Below are 200 nucleotides of genomic sequence, written 5' to 3'. Positions count from 1 at the left end.
ACAAGTGCACATTCATTATAAAGCGCGTTTGTTTTTCACAAGTGTACACCGCAATCCAAAATTTACGGTTGTGCTGTTAATACAATCTAATCTGGCTGTGCTATTTCAAGCTAATGTAGCTTCCCCTCACAATGCTCCCTGGAAGAAAGCTTTGAAATTTGCCTAAAGAGAACAAAACTGAGAACTTTGATGGGCACTCG

This window comes from Cyprinus carpio, chromosome A7 (genome assembly GCF_018340385.1).
Source record: "Cyprinus carpio isolate SPL01 chromosome A7, ASM1834038v1, whole genome shotgun sequence".
Lineage (NCBI taxonomy): Eukaryota > Metazoa > Chordata > Actinopteri > Cypriniformes > Cyprinidae > Cyprinus > Cyprinus carpio.
This window is presented reverse-complemented; position numbering follows the sequence as displayed.